Source organism: Danio rerio, chromosome 7, assembly GCF_052040795.2.
Source record: "Danio rerio strain M-AB ecotype USA chromosome 7, GRCz13ab, whole genome shotgun sequence".
Taxonomy (NCBI): Eukaryota; Metazoa; Chordata; class Actinopteri; order Cypriniformes; family Danionidae; genus Danio; species Danio rerio.
Genome location: NC_141027.1, coordinates 66250391 through 66270781, shown reverse-complemented (window position 1 = coordinate 66270781; position 20391 = coordinate 66250391). Strand labels below are relative to the sequence as shown.

Genomic DNA, 20391 nt, shown 5'->3' with positions numbered 1-20391 from the left:
TCCATAAGCAAAGTGATATACATTTTAATACCTTGCTTTACTTTTTAGGGGCTTTAAATGTCTCTACATTGATTTATTAATACTTTTTAAGACCCTGTGGACACTGTGTAAAAGTAAAAGACTGAAACTGGCATCTAAAAATCTTAATTTTAATTTAAAATGACCTTTAAGATGCATCAATCACTTACAAGAAACAATTCATATGACTTCATGCCAAGCTGTTCCCATAAAGTGTAAAAAATAGTGTACAGCTTTTACGGTTAAAGAGTTTCTATAAAAACACATTGCATTACGTAACATTATGTTATCATTTATTTATACTGTAATTCGTCAAAAATCAATCACTAGTTAAGTGGAGAGAAGTCTTCTGAAGGAATATAAGAACAACATAAGCATTTGAAATGTTCAAGACAGAATCACTAGAACAAATAAGCATATGCATTTGACTTAAAAAAAAAAAAAAAAAAAAAAAAGGCTCCCTGGTATGACATAAGGTCACTTTTGGCCACCTTTTGACCATCCACCCACTAGAAATGGATATTTAACACGCTTGAAGGTTTCTGCCATTCTTTCCTACCTTACTTTCTCTTTTACGCACACACACACACACACACACACACACACTTTTTCTTTTTTCTTCTTTCAGGCGGATTGATTTTTGCCCATTCCCACCTAGCAGTGCAACACTGATTCTCAAGCAGTGGGGCTGTGGGAAATATTTATCCTTATTGATCCAGGGGGCTGATGAGTCTGTTATGAACGCTGCAGTTCAAACAGTTTTGGCCCCCACAAACATCTCTAAATATCAATCGGCTACGGCTGGACTGAGAGCCAATACCCGGATTGTTTGTGAATGCCAATAAGGCTGAACCTGTTTATTTCCAGTAAGCCCGATGAGCTTGCCTGACCCTTTAATGCAAGAGTGCATTTCACTTCACGGGCAAACATGTAAGACGTATGCTTTGTTATAATTTGCTTTCTGCAGAACAACATTAAGGGGACAAAATAATCTAAAGAAAAAAAGAGAACATTAGCAGGGAGAGGAAAACATCTTCCTCACGTAGACGAGGAGCTGGAGGGGTTTGCTTGCTGTGAGCATGGCAAGAGGGTAGCGAAGGGGGCGCTGATAATTCCGTCTGCTGTCATGTCATTAAAAATTCAACACCTACAGGATATTTTCTGCATCAAACTTTCATGCCATCAGGTTGTCTCGACAGCGCTGGCTTCACACACCCTAACGATGATAAAACTGATGAGAAATAGCTCATCTTCCGCCGATAAAGGCACAGATCAGAGCGCGGGCTGACAGACAGGGTACAGTAGGCAACAGCGAGCTGGCGGAGAATGCAGAAAGGTTTAAGGGGGCTCATCTCTTAGTTAGATTCACCGCGTCTCCACAATGAGAATCCGCAAGGGAGACCTTAACAGCTGGAGCCTCTTCCAGAAATGCAATCTGTTTTCTCTCGTTCGTTATAGCTATCTGACTTTTAGCCGTCATGCTCTTTTAAATCTCGGAGAAAAAGTCAACAAAGTCGATCATCTCTCGGCAATAAAACTATCCACAAGTTCTCCTGTGAGCAATTGTATTACGCAAGGTCATATGGAAATCTGTCCCGTTTCCCGGCCGGCACACTGCATCACTTGTCATGCCAGCATAATAAACAACAGCAGAAAGTGCTTGATGAATTCAGCAGAGCACAGCGTTCAAAAGGCTAAGCTCGTGAAAAGTGACTTTACTTTAGGAGGAGAGCGAGAACCTTAAACATGCATGTCATCGGCAAAGCATGATAATGTGCTTTAATTGTTGTTCCACAGCATTACCAAAGAGGAAATTATATGAAAAAAAATAAATAAATAAATAAAATGAAGTATTCAGCCTAAAAGCATCCTTAAACTTCACCCTCATATATCAGCAGAAACGCGCACCACATTAATCAGAATGAAATGTTGCTTTTATTTTTTTATTATCAGCCAAATGATTTGGCTCTTTATCAATTGGACTCTTTATCAATTTATGTTTTGGACTTTTTAAACTTGGACGGGATACAAAATAAAAATGAAATAGTACCCATGAAATGGCTCTAATAGTAGCGTGAGGCTGTCATTATAAAAAGCAATAGATTTTAACATTGCTGACGCACCACCTGAAAATCTAATAAGCAGTACATTTCTCTCCACATTGGGCGCTCAGTGAGCGAGCTGTGTAGAGAGGCTGGTAATGTGTGAGGCACTTTAATAAGACTTACTCCTGGCTGTAATAATGCACGATCAACACGGTCCACCGGAGAAAAAATAAAATATGCACACAAAGAGTGCTAAACTTCCGTAGAAAAAAATATAAATTGTCATTGCCAAATATGAGTCGCATCAGAATTCATACAGTGGGAGGAATCAGCTTGAAGCGGAAAGCAAGTACTACAGAAAATGTAAGTTAAACATTCAGAAAACATGTATTTACCATGGCAACCATAGGTGAAATACCTTACGAAAGGTACTGTAGGGACTGTATAGAGCATTGAAAGCATCATAAGGTAATGCCATGAAGCTGAATGAGCATTACATGCAGTTATTATCATTACTGTTTTAAAGAGTCAATTGAGTAATAGAAATGTCCTTAGTTGTATTGAATGTGCTCTTGTAGTGTACTTCAAAATCTGAAACGCGTATAAAGCTGTACTTAAAGATAATAAAATGCACTTAGGTATATTCAATATCTATTGTTTTTAGATATAATGGTACGTTCTTTACTTTTAAGTGATACCACTGTTCTGTGATATGACACATTTGCTCATACATTTGCTATTAATGGAAAATTAAAACCTTTATATAGAGACCTGTGTGTGTGTGTGTGTGTGTGTGTGTGTGTGTGTGTGTGTGTGTGTGTGTGTGTGTGTACGTGTTTTTGTGACATATCAGGACACAAATCTGTATAATGACATGGGTATGACACAGGTATTACAAAAAGGAGGTGAAATATGAGGACATTGGTGACGTCCTCGTTTCTCAAAATGCTTATAAATCCTACAAAATGAGTTTAATCGGAGAGTAATGCTGCACACAGTCTCCTGTGATGGTAGGGTTTAGGGGTGGGGTGGGGTGAGGGCAATACAATATACGGCTTGGGCTGCATAAAATGAATGGAAACCTATGGGATGTCCTCACTTTTCACAAAAACAAACATATGTGTGTGTGTGTGTGTGTGTGTGTGTGTGTGTGTGTGTGTGTGTGTGTGTGTGTGTGTGTGAGTGTGTGTGTATATTTATCTCAGAAGAGCATCTCTGAACGGACAACATGTCCAATCTTGAGGTACTACTACTGCAGCAGAAGACCACACCGGGTGCTATTTGCACTGGGTGTATTGGTGTTGAGGATACTTTCTTGGCACACTTTGGGCCCAGTAGTACCAATTGAGCACCATTCCACAGCCTACATGAGTATTGTTTCTGACCATGTCCATCCCTTTATGACCACAGTGTACCCATCTGGCTACTTCTGGCTACTGGATGGCTACTTCTAGCAGGATAACACACCATGTCATAAAGCATGAATTATCTCAGATTGGTTTCTTGAACATGATAATGAGATCATTGTACTCAAATGGCCTCCACAGACATCAGAACTCAATCCAATAGAGCAGATTTGGGATGTGGTGAAAAGAGAGATTGGCATCATTGATGTGCAGCCGACAAATCTGCAGCACCTGCGAGATGCTATCACGTCAATTTGGACCGAAATCTCTAAGGAATATTTCCAGTACCTTGTTAAATCTATCCCACAAAGGCAGTTCTGAAGGCAAAAGGCAGTACAACCCTCGACTAGTAAGGTGTACCTAATAAAGTGGACATAATTTTGCTATTTATGTTACATCTTTGTTATGTTAACATAGACCTGTAATAACTTACAATGCTATACAAACCAAAAACTATATTCAAAACTTCTAATCGACTTTAAAGGTCACATTTGTTCTGTGACCATGGTATTTTGTTCAGCAGTCATTAGTGTACATTTTATGAAATAAAGATCAACTAGCCTTCCATATGCTGACCATAAAGTTCAGCCGATAGTGCCGTGTGGAGTGTATAGTGTTCATACATGACTGCTCTAGCTGTCTCCTGGTCTGTCGCATTCGCTGACATTTACAACACAGCCCAAGCTGCCAGTGTATAATTCACCCTGGGCCATGGAGAGTGTATATTTAGGACAGGCCTATCTCGGTCAGCCCCTAAAACATTCTCGCTAAACTCTCTCACACTTGACTGAAAGCCATGTCCAAGCTAGCGTCTGAACATGACCCTCCTCCACTGTGGGCGAAGAGCTGCCTGCAGAATGACAAACTCCTGCCTCACTTTATCCTCAGCCTTCTGTTTGCTCTCCTCTTCCATTTCCTTCCTTTCTCCCCATTTGCTCACGACACATTTTCTCCACATTTAAATGCTTTTCGTATTAACATTATGCCATAGATGAAGGCGTAATGGAGTACAGTGATAGGTGGATAATCTCCCACCTAATACAGACATGCTAAAAGCCATTAACTAGAGGAAGCAGGCGAACTTTCACTTCTGCGACGAGACTAACAATCAAAAAAAGGGTGTCAAGAATGCAAATAAGCACAATGTGGGGAAAAAAAAGCTACAGCTGGAAGCCCGGAACGTATCATTTCTTTCAACTTCTCCCCTACATTAGCATTTAATTTTCTCCATCACTTAAGCGTGCTCATTATATATATTTGCTACATAAGAAATGGAGGATAAGGCGCTTGCTTAATTTGTTCTCCTCCCTCAAGGGCTTGGCTAATCTATTGTATGGCATAAAGGGCTTGTATTGTAGTACACTCTGTTGGAGGGGGTGCGAGTGCATTAGTATTATTAAAGGAATGATGAAAAGTGACTCCATCGCTCGCCTATGATGAATCACTTGGCTGTCTTTTCAGAATCAAATGACACGGACTGGTGAGAATCCATGTGATGTGGCAGCATTTGACCCCGCGCGCACATATAAAAAAACAAGAAATCCCCCAGAATCAAAAGAGAGGCTTTTTACAAAACAAAATGTACAGCTGTGCCAGATTGCTCGCAATTTATGCAAAAGTGCATCAGCGCTGGTTAAGCAGCTTCACAAACACATAAACTGTAAGTAAGGTTGCTTTATTTTCCTCTGTGTGATCTTTCTAGGCAAATAAAATATTAATAGAGCTGGAGCGCAGGCATATGATCATTATAACAATTTCCCAGCTTGTGGAGAAAAGGAAAATGCTCTCACAACAGAAAATGCTGACTTGATGAAAGCGAGATATGGGAAATGGAGAGATTAAGATGCTGAACGCGACCCAGAAAACAACAGTCAGTGCTATTGCTGTGTTCTAAGATTGAGGCAGTATTCCAATAATTATCAGGTCATTAAGTTGACCTTTATGTCAATTATTTATTTAACAAGCAGTCATTAGAGAATTACTGTCTGTTTATTAACAATTTATTTGAATACATTTTGCTCCCCTAACAGACATTTACTGAATGACCTTGCAAGTATAGTATTTCAATTATTCAACTAACCCCCTAAAGTCTACTTAGTAAATCATGACTGAACTAATTTGATCCTTTTGGGTTGATTTAACTAACTAGAATACAAACTATTGCATTGTGCCTGCAATTTAGTAAAAGGTGAGAACAGAGCACCTGGAGAAAACCCACGCAAACACGGGGAGAACATGCAAACCCCACACAGAAATGTCAACTGGCCCAGCTAAGGCTCGAACCAGCAACCTTCTTGCTGTAGAGGCGACAGCACCGTGTCACCTTTCATACTTACATAAAAAAAAAAAAAAAAATGTATTTGTTGGGACGTAGTAATGAATGAGCTAATAGTATTTGATAATATACTAGTAAAGTATGATATACTTGATATTTGCATGTCATATGTACCCTACCTGACAAAGGTCTTGTTGTCGATCCCAGTTGTAAGAACAACAAATAATAACTTGACTTCCAGTTGATCATTTAGCAAAAGGTAATGTTTTAGATTAATTATCTGTTGGACTTTATCCCAATCATCACAAATACCGCAGAAGACCCAAGATTCTCATAGTAATCAGTCAAGTTTGGTGAAGGATAAATCATGATTTGAGCTTACATTCAGTATGGGGGTGTGAGAGAAATCTGCAGAGTTGATGGAAACATCTACAGCTTGAGGTATCAAGACATTTGTGCTACCCATTACATTACAAACCACAAGAGAGGGCAAATTCTTCAGCAGGATAGCGCTCCTTCTCATACTTCAGCCTCGACATGAAAGAAAGGTCAAGGTGCCCAGGATTGGCCAGCCCAGTCACCAGACATGAACATCTTTAAGCATATCTAGGGTAAAATGAAGGAGGAGGCATTGAAGATGAACGCAAAAGATCTTAATGAACTCACAAAAATGCCTTCTTTGCCATTTCATATGACTTTATTAATAATTGATTTGAGTCATTGCAGAGATGTATAGATGCAGTTCTCCAAGCTCATGGGAGTCATACACAATATTTTTTTTTTTTCCACGGCACCATGACTTTACACTCTATACTGTACAATATTTATGTTAAGTGATAAGACTTTTGTCTAAGCAACATCAGAGCTCATTGTTATAATTAAATAATTAAAAATCAAGGCATGATCATATTTTATTTTGGTAAAATAAAGGTAATCTAGAGGCCTTTGTCTTTCATATGAGCCACTTCTTAACGTCAAGTTATTATTTGTTGTTCCTAAAACTTGGATAGGGAGCATGACTATTGTCAGGTAGGGTAGGATCCAGTAGGTTTAGGATTTAGGGAAGGAGTTGCACCATCTTTCACAAATAATTACTTTATTTATTTATTTATTTATTTATTTATTTATTTATTTATTTATTTATTTATTTATTTATTTATTTATTTATTTATTTAAATGTATATTCATAGCTACACATTTGTAACTCCACAACATCATTTTTTTTATTTTATTTTATTTTTTTTTTAGTTAAGTGATTTAACTTAACAGCTAGCAAAAGTAAAAGAGCATTTCGCACCCACTGTGATCAGGAGGGCTACTATTATTTCCTTCAATAGCATTTTCTTTTTGGGTCATCTCTGGTTATAGAACATTTTACAGATTTTCCACAGTAAAGTATGGTAAAAGTGGGAGACTGCAAAGACTTTATTCTGTATTACTGTACCATTAGCTGAAAAAGCTTTTTCCACTTAGACTGTCTGGACGAGGTGTACAGTACAGCAAAGCCAAGCAAGCTATCATTAATATTGGACAAGCTGGAGATTTCCTGCATGCATTAGTGGCGAGATTTATTGACGTCTTTGCGCCACAGATGTGACAGGTGCGCATAGGTACTTATTTAAGAGAGAGCACTCTGAGAATGTTCTGTCAATGTTGCTCACTGGTTAATTTAACGTTTGCCTATGGGTTCTTACTGGCATGAGTTTTGCCACAAAATCTGAGCTATAAGTCATAGAAGTTCAATCCTCCAATCTGAGTATTTTTCACATCGCAAACTACCAAAATAGCAACCACTTAAGTGGAATACATAATGTGTAACATGTCAGACATAAACAAGTAAATAGATAAATAAAACATGACTAATGTTGGTTTAAAAGCATGATTTTCTGCAACAAACCCTCACTCTCTTCACTCAAAGTCGGTGTTTACTGAAGGAAGAGCAAATTCTGCCCTGTGGCCTCCCCTACAGATGATAATGGAACAGAGTTGCCCCATAAATATGCCACATTAGTGCCCGCTTCACATGCCGCCTATCAGACACAACACAGATAAATCCTTGTCGCTTCACCCTCAAGGACTGAACTAAAGCCGTCCATCATAAGGCACTGTCCCACACACATACACACAGTGCTCTACGAAGCGCTTCTCTATTCAAATCAGGTCTGCCTTTTGTTGCTGTTCAAGTCAACATTCTGAGTAAAGGCCAATAACTGAGAGGAAGAGCGAGGATGGGAGGTATGTGTCCTCAAATACAGGAGCACACTGAAACAGATGCGCATTAAACCCTGTCCTGCCTCAGGCCGGCCACTCTTATATTTCATGCATACTAATGATTTGTATGGAGGTAAATTGGCTTCCGGTTTGGCTAAATATGACTTAATTGTATCAAATCCTTGGAAAGAGATTAGTGGGTAAATCTGATCAACATATTCAGGGTCGAATTAACATAGTAAGGTCTATGAGGCCCTATGTGCAGAGGAGGTACTTGATTGGCTGGAGAATCAATCTGGGTGATGATGTCAGGAATATCTCTTTGTGTTGGCTTTTGTGTGTTGATACTGTCAAGTGTTTTGCTGGACTTAAAAGTTGGTGTGTTAAACTGGGGATACGGACTGTAGCCGATTCAGAGTTTTTAATAGCGTATTTTTAGCAGTAGCAGTAGTAGTAGTAGTAGTAGTAGTAGTAGTTATAAAAAACTGTGCGATCACACCAAAAGTGGCGAGAGCATTAAAATTTGGTACATTGACCTCGTATTTAAAGGGGCTGTTGCAGCAAATCAGTTACATTCTTGAATAAAAACATGCTTTCTATTGTGGAAAATGTTGTTGATAAATTCATTTATAGTTTCAAATTATAGTTATCATGTGATTCCCGCTTTTTTAACAAAAAAAAAAAAAAAAAAAAAACATGAATGCACATCCTTAACCTTCTAGTACTACTTGTTTTTATGTATGTACCTGTAAGAAAACATTGTAAATAATTGGAAATGCAGTGACCGCAATAGTCAAACCCTTAAGAACAACTGTGGTCGGAACCACAGTTCACAGCGACTATGTTCTCTGGACTTCTCTCAAGCGTCTACATTTCTATTGGTTGCCGCCAAATTGCACCCTAGCTCATTACCATAAAGTTTACTTGATATCAACTATACTCAATGCCCACACCAGCAAACACGCATCAAGCAGATCCGCTCCAGGTCACAGATTTCATAAAAAAAAAAATAATGACTTCCGGCTACTTTAATGCTCTCGCCACTTTTGGTGTGAATGCACAGTTAAAAAATAAGCCTATCCAAAACTCAATATATTGGTTGAATCATTGTTATTTTAGTATTATTGACATATTAGTGCGCTGTTTTTTTTTGTTTTTTTTTAATTAATTTATTTATTTTTATTATTATTATTATTATTATTATTATTATTATTATTATTATTATTATTATTATTATTTAACTGTGCACATATTTAGATAATTTAATAATAAATAATTTAGTTCACTACTACTACTGCTACTTTACTACTACTTATTTACTATTACTACTACTAATACTACTACTACCACTACTTTTACTTCTATTACTACTACTGTATGTTATTACTATTTTCCTTTTGTATTGCTATTTACTGTGGCTTAACCTTCCAACTAAAAATTTCATAGGCAAAACCTACATGTTTTTGTTTTTTTTATTGTTCAAATGAATAATAATAATAACAAAACAAAAAAAAAAAAAAAAACACTTCATGTGCCATCTGAAACTTTCTCCTAAAATGAGCAATTTTTCCCCAGACTTGTATTTACTGTATATGTTCAGTTATTTCAATTGCAAATTTCAAAAACAATTACAAGAACCTATTCCTTTTCCATAAAAGTGAAATTACTAAACCTACACACACGAACTTCAGAGAAATGCTCATTTTAGTTTAGAAAAAAAAAAAAAATCAGAAACCAATTTTAATTTATTGTTATTTATTTATTTTATTTATTTATTTATTTTTTTTTTGCATCGCAATTCTTCCACTGCTCTTGACATGCTACTGTATTTCATAAACAAATAATTAGCTTAAAATACAAAATTAAATTAAAGAATAAAATAAACATTTAAAATATATTAAATAAAAATATTAAATTAAATTAAATAAAAAAATAATAATTTAATAAAAAAAATGTTACTTAATTTTATTTAAACATGTTTCAGTGGTTTTTTACACTTTTTTGTAAAACAAACATATTTCACTCACAGTTGTTTCTGCATTTTCAGCTAACTTAAAATTATATGAATATTGATATTAATAAAATATTTACTCTTTTTTTTTTGGCTTAGACCCTTATTAAGTCCCTTCCAGCTGCAACCTAGCACTGAGAAACATCCATACATTCATATATATATATATATATATATATATATATATATATATATATATATATATATATATATATATATATATATATATATATATATATATATATATATATATACTACAGTTGCTCGTTGGTCATTCTGTAGCTATTAAATTCACAGTTATAAGCACTGCTGTTTTCCTATGAGGGAAATGATGGTGTGAATGTATGCAATGTAAGCATTACAAACTGGCTTTTGTTTTGCTGGGAATCAGTATAGGATTAAAGAAAAAAAAAATGCAAATTACACAGCAGACTGAATATGTGAATCTGAATTGCTAATTCAATTTCTTGTTTCTTTATCAGAAAGAGGCGTAAAAAAAAGCTTTCTCTCATTCATGTCTTGCTGATTGTATGGAAAACATGCCGCCTTGTCCTTGAAAACTCCTCATAGTTTCGACTCTGTCTCTTACTTTCTCTAACACCATGGATCACTCCCACACTCCCTCCTAATTTAAACAGCAATGCATCATGGGTATTACATCCAGCTTCGATCAATGATGGCTACAAATATCCCAGCAGCTCCTTTTCCCAGGAAATGGCCTGACCATTCGTAGTGTGAAGCGAATGAGTTACTTTTTGTCACCAGCGAAAGAGAGAAGGAGAGAGATGAGGTTGAAGGGTAATTTCCTTGCATGGTACTGTACTTGTTTGGTGGCTAACAGGTGCCACAGAAGGGAATCAGATTGGTTTCACTTTTTAATACACATTCCTGATTTGAATTAAAAAAATTTAAATAAATAAATAAATAAATAAATAATAAAACAAATAAATATTATTAATAATAATAATAATAATAATAATAATAATAATAATAATAATAATAATAATAATAATAATAATAATGACGACAACAATTATTATTATTATTATTATTATTATTATTATTATTATTATTATTATTATTATTATTATATCAAAAAACGTGGTGATGACCATCTGACAAGCTAATTCAGCTAAAAATAATGCTTAAAATGTCACTAAAATGCAGTATATAAATCTCATAATTAAACAGAAAATGAGGCGTGTAATAAAGGTTGTAAATAGACATATAATCACGTTTGATCAATGCTTGACATTAACTTTTTTGATCACCAGCCCTGGTAGCGAGTAGATTTCCAACATTACTAGCCACTCGCCATTTTCACTAGCCACAATTTTATTGTTGGAAAAATATATTTTATACACATAAATATGACAAGCTAAAATGACTTGATTTATATTTTGCATCATCTCCTCATTCATTTTACTTTTTGAGTGTCGTGTCTGAACTTACTTAATAATCATGAGCAAATAAGTTATGGTTTCACTGTATTACAATTAGTTTTTATTTCACATAATTTTCACAGCTCAAAATAAAGGATTTACCAAATGTATTTCTGACCACACCAAACATAAACAATTGATTATTTCTTAGCCACAAAATTTAAATGTGTCAAAACAATCAAAATATCGCTGTATACCATGTGTTTATTTACCAAAACATACTGTATGCACATTAATCTGTCCCAGCTAAAGTTCCCAGATCACCAGTTGACTACACATAAATGGGGAGTCAATCTCCCATTAAAGCAATGTTATTGTAAAAAAAAAAAAAAAAAAAAAAAAAAAAGATGCTTAAACCATTTTAACGCAAAAGAAAGCAGATAAAAAAAATAAATAAAATAAATAAAAAAGCAGATAAAAATTTCTGGTTAGAACCAGAAACAATCTGTTCAAATAATGTTTAAAGTGAAAGCAACCAGTGCTGCTTACAAAAAGAAAATCTGGAACGCTTGAAAGCAGCAAGACTGTGGGTGCATGTTTATCACTTTTTGTCTATCTATTTGAAAGAGAACCGATCACATCAGTTGTGTTTTTTGACACAGTTGCTTCACGCAAGAGAACGTGAGTGTGCACACATTTTAAACAGTCATGTGCATCACCTTAGCTTGCATATTGGACCATCCCTATTGACCATCCCTATCTTTTAAGAATTAATATCCGGGAAAATTATTTTTAACCAGCCAAAGTGTCTAGTGGGAGTGCCTGTCTTACACGCCATGGCTAAAATCTACCCGCAATTGGTGGGTTGGCAGGTGTTTATGTCAAGCCTTGCATTTGATAAAAAAAAAAAAAAAAGTTTTCAAATTAGGAAAGCAAAAGGTATTGCAAACTCAATTCTTGTTGACTTCGAATTCATCTGTGATTTAATCATATATGTGGCTTTACCCTCTATTGAATCAGCCTCATAGTTACTTTGGCAGAGATTAACTCTAAATATTCAAAGAGCTGAGGGTCATTTTGTGAATGTCTCCTCATCCAAAACAGCCACGTTTCGGCCAGTGCAAAGGTGACACGGGTGTAATCCTACAGTCCTGCTTTCTTCAATACATCTGCTCTCTGTTGACTGAGGCCAGTGCTCCGGCGAACCTGCAGATCCCACAAAGACGCCACAAACACTTCCCCTAAAAAAAGTCAATATTTGTCTGCTACTGCCAGTGAATACTTTATAAATTTACTCTCTCTCGCCTAAATACCATCCTTTCTGGATCGCACCACAACACGGAGCATTTCCCCTTTATTGTCAGACTGAGGAAGGCCAGTGACTCTCATCCGCCAACAGGAGAAGCTATTTCTGTCTCAGCTGCGGCGCTCTGCATCTGTCTGCGAGAATATATCAGCATTGCCCCTCTTTTTATGGAGAGCAAATGAAATGAAATTACTTTCATCTGTAAACTGTTTCCGTCTATGGCTTGCCGTAGTCGGGGGTGAAATTGCATTTCTCTCTCCCTCACCCCTTCTCTCACTTTCTCGCTTTTATTTTTTTATTCATTTATATATTTTTTTCTTTCTCTCCCACCATCCAACCGTTTCTCTTTGGGTAATAGCGCTTTGATGGAAAAGCTCCGTGAGAAGGCTCAGACGGCGGACTAAGCATGGCGAGATCATGAATGGGGCGACGCTTATTGTTTTTATTGATCTATATAACTCATGGAGAGCGTGTGATCTCATCACCTTAGCATTCATCACGGTGTGTTATTGATCAGCTGACATTATTGGCTAAAATGTGCAAGCCAGGGTTCAAATAAGACGATGGAGCAGGTGTAAGCCAATCACGGCCATTTGCGGACTGATCATAGGTGTAGTGCCTTACACAATCAATGGGAATACGGATGTTGGAGGTCAGGGAGCGTGTGAATGTGAGCACAGGTTTGGAGTTTGACTGATTGCATGCAACTTTTTTTCCTGTCATGTTTGTGATGTCATGACCTGACATACTGTAAACCAAATCAAACTGTTTGGGTTTAGACACCACAATAGTAGCTTGATTATAATGTGATCCATTTATTGTAAACAATGGCCATTAGGGCGCAATTGTTTTATCTTGTATCGTGTCTTGTAGACATCATCCAACCGCATTGGGTAAGATGATTTAATAGCATGACAGATACATGTTATTTATTTATAATTTTCCCCTTCACAATTGGTTCCGACATAAAGTTGACCAACAGCATAGATATATACACTACATATTGCATACGGACCCTGAGTATGCATAAATACTGACGCTACATTTGCACAGCGCTCCCAGAACAAAAGTCATTCAACCTCACTTGTCAAGACTGAAGCCAATCTGAAGATGCTGGACTTTTGCACTGCAAACGGGTGTAGCTATGAGCAAACAAAGAAAACAAAGCATAAATGCAGAACATCATAGGTAAGAATTAGTTTTTTTTTTTTTTTTAAGTTTGTGTATGCTGCGATCTTATGTGCTCAACAGGTAACATTATTGATGATAAAACAGTGACTTACTGCACTGACCATAAGGCAAAGTAGCACTAACTTGCACAAAATTCTAGGCTTATGCTAGTTTGTTGAATAAAATCAGCAAACAATGTAAATGAAATATGACCGCAAGATGCTGCAGTGCAGAAATGGGTATTATTGTCGTCTATGTTACGGTTAGTTTTTCAAGTAACATTGTAACAAGTAACAATGCACGTGTCTCAATGTGTATATTGTCCACTCCAAACTATTGAATATTGCAAATGTTATATATCATTTAGATCAGAAAGGTGGATGTGTACACTGAGATGCAGGAATACTGATGGTTCACATGAGCTGTTTATAACAGAGATTCATTCACAAATTAATCGCTCCCTGTGTTGAAATGAGAAGTGAAAGCAGTAGTGTTTCAGGACATATGGATTAGATCAAGTTTAACGGGGAGGGAGGATAATACATTTCCATGCTCACAAACACACGCTCTTTGCTCATCAATATAGAAAAGTGATGTACAATTTTCGTAATTTAAAAAAAAATATTTGCACACTGATCATCAAGAAAACTCCCGATCATAGCTATATTTATAAATGTCTATATGTACATATCTTTGGCTCCGGATGGCCAGTCCTTCATTACACCTTGGTCTAGGATTCATTTTAAAGGAGTGCTACCCTGTGCTAAAATGATGACTCTATTGACGCATTGCTTCCAACAGACAATAATGTCATAGGGGATATCTAATGTAAAAATCTATGGATCAACAGAAGCACTTTTTATTCTAATATTGCAAAGCAAAAGAGTAATTGTGCTGATGTTTAAAAATCCTTGATGTCCTCTTAAAACTTTCAGGGTTACACCTGCTGATTTTAATTTCAGTCGTTTTTATCTCTGCTTTTGTTGTGTTATATTCTTAAAACTTTGGTCAAGGGTTTATTTTTCTTTCTTTCTTTCTTTCTTAAATTGTGCATTTCATTAACATTATTTAAACAAGAATGACAATAAGGTAAGACAAATGAAGTGAAGCTTATTTATAAACTAATTTTGAGAGGATCATGTGTTTATGACTGATCACAGCTGGTGCTGCATTAGCTAACATGATTCTCCAATCAGATGATTCCTAACTCACTATAAATAACCATAGTCTCTTACTTCAGTTGTCTTCGTCTTGAATAATCTCCTCTTTCACCCCTACTTCTCCACCTTTTCCTTAATGGGTCAGTATGGTGGCCCAGTGGTAAGCACTGTCGCCTCACAGCAATAATATCACTGGTTCAAATCCTTAACAGGCCAGCTGTCATTTCTGTGCAGTGTTTACATGTTCTCCCTGTGATTGCGTGGGTTGCCCCCGGTTTCTCCGGTTTCCTCCGACAGTTCAAAAACATGCGTCATAAGTGTATTGATCAATCTAAATTAGCACTACAGTCGAGCTCTTAACCTGCAGTTTATCTCTTTAAAGCAATTTATATTTTGTCATCAACTCTAAATAAGCGGGAGAGGAGTCTCGAGACCTGTCTGGGCTCAAACTTAAAATTCAAGATACAGCTTAATTATATTTATCTATTCTTGATTTTAGAAGGATTAAACATGGGTAAAGAAAACAAAACAGAATAACTGAGGAAGAGCATCACTGTTTTTACAGTGTATTTTTTTCCTGTTTAAAGGTTAAATCACATAAATATCTTTAAAAACAAGATGATGTTTATCATTTGAAACATTTGTAAGGTATAGCTTCATGAAGTACGAGTTATTCTTATGCATTAAAGCAATGATTGCATGAGTGTATATGGGTGTAAGCTAAAAATAGAATGTTTTGTGTTTATTTTTTAACTAGAACATAAATATCATTGTTGTATTTCTCATAACATCAAATTAAGTCGTAAAATCTGATGCAATTTTCTGAATCCAGATTGTGTTCTTTTGAAAACCATTGCATACTCCAATACTAGGAATCTGATTTATGCAGTGTGACTCCTGTATAAATCTAAAGTCCTTTCAATTCCAGCACTGTGCGTCAGACTTCTCCTCACAGGGAAAAGAGTCAGATGACTCTGGGACCCCCACTAAGATTGATTCATTCCTCCCTCCTTCCCACCGCATGTGTGCTCCAATCAGCAATATTTCACACTGACAGAAGGACCCCACAGCGGGCATCCACCAAGATGCCTGACTTTCTCCTCATATATTAAATTATTTCATTGGCTAAAAAAGATATTACCACACATAACTCCCCCATATGTATTTTTTTAAGCTCACAGAAGAACAAAAGTGAGTCTGAGATGTAAAACCTTTCAAGCGCAATAATGGAGCCGGTTTTGTCTGTTTATTTATTTATAAGGACCTGTTAAACCCCCCTGAATTAGACTGCTGTCTACTGCTCCTGAGGTAATGGCTTGAGCGTCAGCAAATAGTGTCGGCCTCATAGCGAATGAGGAAAATTCTGGCGAGCGCCAACAATTACAGTCTGTCCAGCCAGGACACAGCGTCTCCTCTATACCTCAAACATGTTTCTTCAACACCAAAATAGCAGATTATACAAATGTTGAGGTATTTTTAAAGTAAAATAAAGACTAACAATATGAAATACCAACAACAATGAAATCTGTGGAGAATATCATTGATAAATACATTATATTTCCATGTGCAATAGCATATAAACACCCTAAAAACATTTGTAAACAAATGTGCTCACATATGTTGGTAATGCTTTATTTTGATGGTACATTGGAGTATTAGTAGACTGTCTGCTCAATATTTGTTGATACTGAAACTTTGCAAGTTTACACTAACCCTAACTCCAACCTAACATTGTACTTATAATCTAATGATAATTAGTGTAGAAGCAATGTAACTAAAATTCTATAAACGGACCATCAAAATAAAGTGTGACCCTTATTTATATCCAAATGCACAGCTTGGACTGAGTCAGTTTGCCTAATAGATGGAACAGTGTCTGTCTTGTGACGTGGATCACTTGGCTATGAGTTATGTGAAACACTCTAAGACAAAAAAAAAAAAAAAAAAAAAAAGTTTAAATTCAAACTCTAAAATGTGACGAACACTTCAATAAGTGTGGTTTTGCATCAGGTTATCTATTTAAAGGTTTAAAGTATGGTTTGGTGTGTAACAATTAATGCACTCTCTTGTAGCGAAAATGCAGTGAAACATGCCAGTGTATAAGTACACCAGTATAAAGAAAAATGCATTTTAAGTTTTGCAAATACAGCCATAGTCAAGTAGTCAAAAAAAAAAATAAATAAATAAAAAAAAAAAATAAATAAATAAAAAAACAGTCATAGTCAAAAATAAATATATATATATATATATATATATATATATATATATATATATATATATATATATATATATATATATATATATACATATATATATATATATATATATATATATATATATATATATATATATATATATATATATATATATAAATAATAATAATACATTAGTATTACATAATATAACATAATATACAATATAATCACATACAAAAACATGACAAAAATAAATAAGTGAATAAATAAATGAATAAATAAATAAATAAATAAATAAATAAATAAATAAATAAATAAATAAATAAATAAATAAATAGATAAATAAATAAATAAATAAATAAATAAAATAGTGCCTTATAGTTTCTTATAAAACGTTTGATAAGAAAAGTACTATAAAATGTACTGGGAGGAACGTATTTCAGGTTTTGCAAAGACATAGCCGTAATCACGTATCTAAAAAAATTTCACTCTTGTGGACATACTCATTTGTGGTGCATACTAAAGTACAGTGATCCCTCAAAATAATGCACTTCAGTTTTGGCGGCCTTGCAGTTTTACAGCGAATTGTGTTCTGCGCACTGATTGGCTGTAGGCCATTGTCAGTCAATCTCCTCCATGCTGTGTCTCCGGTGTGAAACAGAATGCGTTCAGCTTGTCAAATTTACATACATCTTCGATCGCTAGCAGTGTTACTCTGAAATGCTGGACCGTATGTTTACAAGTTTTCTCCCCACAATATTGACGGACTGTTCTACACCATCAAAGGCAGAAGAAGATGCTAACCATCGCACAAAAAGTTGAAATTCTGGACATGCTAAAGGGAGGTGGAAGTTACTCGAATAGGGCACATCAAACGGTTTTGATCTTTGGTTTCGTACTATAATAGTGGACTTATTTTTCAACGAAGGTTTGAACGTTTAGATTGTTTAAACAAGAGAGAAAACTGTAAACATGTCAATGCCTGTTTGAGGAAAGCTTATAAAGTGTGTGGAGAGGGGTTTTACAGCTTTAAAAAATCTATAATAATAATATAAAATAAAGTGGTCTGCTTTGCAGATTTCACCTATTGTGGGTTATTGTTTTAGAACAAAACTCCCATAAATAACAAGGGACCACTGTTCTGCAAAATGTACAAGGACCAGCATAGTAGAGGTTATGTAAATACATAGCCATGATCACCTACCTACAAAAATAATGCCCCCTTGTAGATTCACAAGACAAGTACTGAGAAATGTACCAGGAGCAACATACCGTCACCTTGGATTTATAAGGTTCTATATGCGGTCTAAATAACTTTCCTTCAAATTAATAATACAAGTTATTAATTACAATTAATAAATAAGTTGTCATTTAATAAGAATATGTCAATAACTCAATTTTGACAAAAATGTCACAAAGAATCTAATGCTGTTTACACAAGACGCGGAATGCGCGGATAAATCAGCCGCATGAACATTTGAGGTTACTCGCTTCATTCGCGCGTCAAACCCCGCTTCATTCGTGTGTCAAATTCACTTCAGAACAGACGCAGATTCGCGTGATGGGCAGGGCTTCTGTCTGCCCAGTGACTCTAGCTTCATAGCTAAAGGGATAACATGGATTTTATGAAGAAAATAACAGTGTTTATGTGCTTTATGAAGGATGATAAACAGCAATGATACGTTTAGAGCCGTGTCTGAGTCCACTACATCCTTTCAGAGGTGCATCCAGCTCTTTAAGCTCATAAACTCCTCCAGAAACTTAACCTGGCTAATGGAGGTTTTCAGCGGTGCTTCTGACTGAGCCCAGCCCAGTTTGATGAACTTCTTGTCGGTGTCTGCTGGGGGATTTCCCCTGGGACACCGACAACAGGCGATATGTCACAATCACGCCCCCACAAGAGCAAGCTCCTGATTGGTTAACGCGGCGCGAATGTCCGCTGAAGTTCAGATTTTCGAACGTGAGTGACTCGTCAAACACGCAAAATGCTCAACTCGCGCCACGCCATTCGCGCCATGCACACCGCGCAATTCTCGTCATTCGCGCGTATCGCGCCACATGATGTCTATTCGCGCGTTTGCATTGACTAAGCATGTAAATCACTCGCGCTTGATGCGCGTTCCGCGTCTGGTGTGAACGCAGCACTATATGTTAAGTTATGCAAAGATATAGCCACTATCGCATACTTGCAAAATGAATGCCCCCTTGTGGACATTTTATAAGAAAAGTATTGCTAAATTTACCAGGAGCAACATATTTCAGGTTATACAAAGCATAGTCATAATCATGTACCTACATAAATAATGCCCCCTTTGTGGCCGTTTCATGAGAAAATAACTGTGAAATGTACCTAGAGCAACATATTCGGGTTATGGAAAGATGTAGTCATAATAACGTACTTTCAAAATGAATGCCCCCTTATTGAAGTTTCATAAGGAAAGTACTGCTAAATGTACCTAGAGCAACATATTTTGATTTATGCAAAGACAAAAGCATAATCATGTATGAATAAAAAATATTGCCCCCTTGTGGATGTTTCATAAGAAATGTGGCACAAAGTGTAATACAGGTTCTGCAAAAACTCAGCCAAAATTCAGCATTAAGAATGAGCTTGGTTTGCCCTTCCCACTTTCCCTCTCTTCTTTTGTCAAGTGGTCTTGCGGCCAAACCTCCCGCACTCTCCCTTCTGCTCCTTTCTTTCATCTCACTCTTCTGTTACTCTCTCTCTTGCTGCGCAGAAACCCAGCATTACTATCCCTGTTCAGTTGATTGACTCCATTTTGTGGCAGACGCCTAGTGCATCGCCCTCCCCTTTAGATAATACCTTATCACGCAACAGTTAGCTTGTAGCTCCCCTGCTGCAAGCAAGCAAAGGAATGGAGGGGGGTTTAGCTCAGGCCACACTCTGAATACTAATGCATTCATTTTTCTTTTTATTCAATGTAATTCAGGGTCTAACCACCCCCACCGCCACCACCACCACCAATCTTTCCTTTCTGCCCCATGAATACTGCATCAGCTCTAACTGACTGTGCATGCTGACAAAGAGCCCTAAGAGCCCGGAGTTTGACTAGGGTGAGTCTCTGTCTCTGACGCTCTCTCTCTCACACGCGTTGCACTTTCACCTCTCTCCCCATAGAATGAAATGAATTGGAATTAACAGGTCTGTCTCAAGCAATAAGTTTGACTAAGTAATTCCGAGAGCAATCGGG

The 20391-nt window shown here is 36.3% G+C and overlaps 1 protein-coding gene and 1 long non-coding RNA gene across 5 annotated transcripts in view; one reads left to right on the top strand and one right to left on the bottom strand.

Annotated features, from left to right (window-relative positions):
* LOC147843249 (uncharacterized) overlaps window positions 1-20391 on the top strand; it is a 650118-nt gene that overhangs the window by 378808 nt on the left and 250919 nt on the right. The window lies entirely within an intron of this gene.
* pcdh7b (protocadherin 7b) overlaps window positions 1-20391 on the bottom strand; it is a 236814-nt gene that overhangs the window by 30736 nt on the left and 185687 nt on the right.